Source organism: Amblyomma mixtum, chromosome 4, assembly GCF_055824585.1.
Source record: "Amblyomma mixtum isolate Tamu chromosome 4, ASM5582458v1, whole genome shotgun sequence".
Taxonomy (NCBI): Eukaryota; Metazoa; Arthropoda; class Arachnida; order Ixodida; family Ixodidae; genus Amblyomma; species Amblyomma mixtum.
This window is the reverse complement of record NC_143015.1, coordinates 31618451-31622163: the sequence shown is the minus strand read 5'-3', so window position 1 is coordinate 31622163 and position 3713 is coordinate 31618451. Positions and strand designations below refer to the sequence as shown.

General features: G+C 50.0%; 1 pseudogene; it reads left to right on the top strand.

Annotated features, from left to right (window-relative positions):
* The first annotated feature begins 569 nt into the window (after nt 1–569).
* LOC149346074 (uncharacterized) lies at nt 570–2852 on the top strand (annotated as a pseudogene).
* The last annotated feature ends 861 nt before the right edge of the window (nt 2853–3713 follow it).

Here is a 3713-nt window from a genome sequence, read left to right as displayed (position 1 = left end):
AGTCAGAATAATTAGTTAAATCGTTTCTCTGTGGCGACAAAAACAAGATTTTAAGCGGAAACTGCTGGAAGTGCTACCTGGCGCCAAAATGAAAACGAGCTTTGCGTTGCTGCAGTTACAGTCTTCGCGCACAGCGCTCCGCCGGAGCAGATCGCGGCGGCCACGCTTCGCGGCAGGAAAGATCTTTAACTGGGCGCGAGGCACCGTGACGCGAAGTGACGGCACCAATTTTTTTTTTTGTTATTGTTAAAAGGATTTTTTTCGCGGCGGTTTCCGTGCCCCTGCTCTCTCTCTCTTTCTTCAATACAAACTCTTATCTCTTTTAACTTCCGGTCCTTGTGCAGACTCCCCCGCTGTTGCTCTCCCGGGTGCTTTTCTTTTGCCTTGTGAATAGCAATCTTTGCCTCCAGATTCTTGGTCGATCCCCAAGTGTGGGTATAGGCTAACAATAACAACAACTCTGCTCACTGTGTTTGTCTACCTCGCTGTCGATATATAGTATATCCTCGGACTTGTCCCTCGGTTGGCTCTAGCTGCAGCTTAGTGCATCGCTACTCCATGGCAGCATATTTTAGTTCGCTGTAGTCGTAGCACTTAAAGGCCGAGTAAGTCTGTTCTTTACTGAAAAGCCGAGCAACCGCTTTTGCGCTCTACAATGAGTTTTGATAGGTGGCGTAAGTACTACGTCGTAGAAAAAGAATATCAAGAAATCTTGAAAGAGCTCGGCGTCTCGCGACCGCCCAGTGGATCACTGCCTGCTCGCTTGGAATTTGCGGCTAGCAAGCGAACAGCCGGAAGCAGAGCATCCTCGGGCGCCATTTGCACCACACCACTCCTGTCCGAAGTGAGCAAGCCAAGCAAGCGACCGAGAAGCGAAGCGAGTGCTTGCACCAGTGGCAGTGGACCAGTTTCATCGCTACAAGCCAACGCCAGCGCACCAGATTCACAGCAGCATGTCGCCGCCGACGGGGCTTGCACCACTGACAGCGGACCAGCTCCATCGCAGCTAGCCTGCGCCGACGGGGCAGGTGCCAGTGGCAGCGGAATCGGAGCCCCATCGCCACCAGAAGATCGGCGAGAACACTGGCCGATACAATCAGTGCCAGCTGACCTGAGCGAGCCTGAAGATTCATCGTCAAGCAGCGCATGCAGCGACGACAGTTTTTCAGGTTGTGATACCGCACCCTTAGACAAGGAGACATTTGTTGCGAATGAGGTGGTACGCCAGCCTTGTGACAACCATAGTTCGGCAGCACAGCAATTTGCTCTGATAGCTATCAAGCATAATATGACGCATGACTGCATGAATGATGTTTTGGATTTCTGCCGTCAGCATGGGATGTTGGACCTTCCTAAAGACGCCAGAACAGTTCTGCAGACACAGAGGAAGGCAAGCCTAGATGTCAGTGGCTCTTTTGTGCATTTTGGCCTTTCCGAGGGCATTCAACAGGCACTTCAGCAGGGACCAGTACCTCAATGCCTAAAACTTCATGCAAACATCGATGGACTGCCACTTCACAAAAGCAAGCAGACAGCTCTTTGGCCGATACTTTGCCGCATAGCCAACATCAAGGAGTCGGAACCATTTATGGTCAGCGCCTACTGCGGCACAGGAAAGCCACCCTGTCTCGAGCAGTTCCTAGGTCCATTTCTTGAAGATGTTCGCAACCTGAGTTGCAGTGGACTTTACCATAAAAGGGGTTCTGGTAAGCGTGAGCCTGACTGCAGTGATATGTGACGCCCCAGCAAGAAGCTTTGTAAAAGCGATAACAGGGCAATCAGGTTATCATGCCTGTGAACGATGCAGCCAGAAAGGGCAGTACATAGACAGCAGGCTCACGTTTCCAGACCTGAATGCACCAGAACGCACTGATGCTTCGTTTCGCAGCCAGGAAGACCAGCGGCATCATACTGGTGTCTCACCATTTACAACACTGGACATTGATATGGTGACATGTTTTCCGACTGAATACATGGATCTTGTCTGCCTGGGGGTGATGCGGCGGCTGCTTCGAAACTGGGTCTGCCGAGGATACACTGAAAGACTGAGCCGAGCTCAACGAAATGACCTTAATGATCAGCTTCGAGCAGCAGCTGCAGCCTTTCCAAGGACCTTTCAAAGAAAGCCAAGGGGAACAGAGGAACTTGACCGGTGGAAGGCAACGGAATACAGAACATTCCTTCTTTATGTGGGGCTTGTAGTGCTGAAGTCAATTTTGACAAAAAAGCTTTATCAGCATTTCTTGATTTTCCATGTTGCGCTCCGAGTACTCGCTTCCCCTGAGCATTATGTTGCCCTCAATCAGTTTGCCCGGGACCTGCTGAGGCATTTTGTCCAAGAATTTGGAAAACTGTATGGAGCAAAGCAGCTCGTCTACAATGTGCACACTCTGGCTCACTTGGCTGAGCAGTGCTTGGAGCATGGCACTGTTGACAACTTCAGTGCCTTCCCTTTCGAGAGCTACCTCGGAAGAGTCAAGAAGATGCTACGAACAACTCACAGGCCTCTGTCGCAGCTAAGCCGTAGAATGTCTGAAGCCAGGCATCGTGCACATACCTGTACCAGACAAGTGGACTGGCACGCAAAAGTGGGCAATTGCTTTCTAGTTGACAACCACCCTAGTGTCATCACTGAAGTGGCTGGGGAGAACGTAAAAGCTGGAGCCCTGCTGAATTGTAGGGATTTTTTCAAAGTGCCAATTCAGTCATCAAGGCTAAACATTTGGCGTTGTGGTGATGTTGACCTAGAAACTAATGTCTGGCCCCTGACATACCTGAAGGACAAGGTGCAGTGCTTGAGGCTTGTATACAAGCAAGGGCATGTGGTGTTACCGTTTCTGCACCTTTGTTGAACCCTCAGAAACCGGACGGTACCCCTGACATGTCAATCGAAGAAGCAGTTTAAACCATATGCTATTATAAAGGGTGCCAGTTTGTTTTGAGTTTGACCAAGAGACACAAATCAAGCACTGAAACCTCCTAGTACAACTGGAAGAAAAATTTTCCCTCCTTCAAAACCTAGCTGAGAGTCAACTTTCTGCCTCATTTAAATAGTAGAATACAACAGCCACTAAATCACCATGGGACAGCTGCGTAGTGTACATTGCCTGTGCATGCTTGAAAACCCCAGGGGGTCATAATTTCTGGACCTTTCCACTACAGAGGCGCGTTCCATCCCAGCCACGCCAGTCGCATTTCGATGGAGGCAAAATGCAAGAGGCCTTGTGTACTGTGCAATATCAGTGCATGTTAAAGAACCCCAGACGGTCGAAATTAACCGGAGCCCTCCGCTACGCCATTCCTCATAGCCTGCGTCGCATTGGGACATTAAGCCCTATAAAGCCTTTCCACTACAATATTCCTCATAGACAGAGACGTAGCTCTCTGTGCTCAAGTGAGGAAGAGGAAGAAGCCATGCTTGGACTTGGGTGCGTCGGAGTGGGTGAAGCTGCCTCGGAGTGTGGCAGGAAGTGTGGTGGTGTGAAGCCGTGGCGACTAGTGCAAGGGAAATTGTTGCTACAGTTGGTGCTGTTATTGAGTTCCCACAGCCTAAGTAATCCTTTTGGCTGTCGTACATTGTTTACACTCGAGTACCTCTATGACAAATGCCTTTGCAACAAAATCACAAATGTGCTGAAGTGACGAAAAGGAAAAGCCATGCTTGGACTTGGGTACGTCGGAGTGGGTGAAGCTGCCTCGGAGTGTGGCAGGAA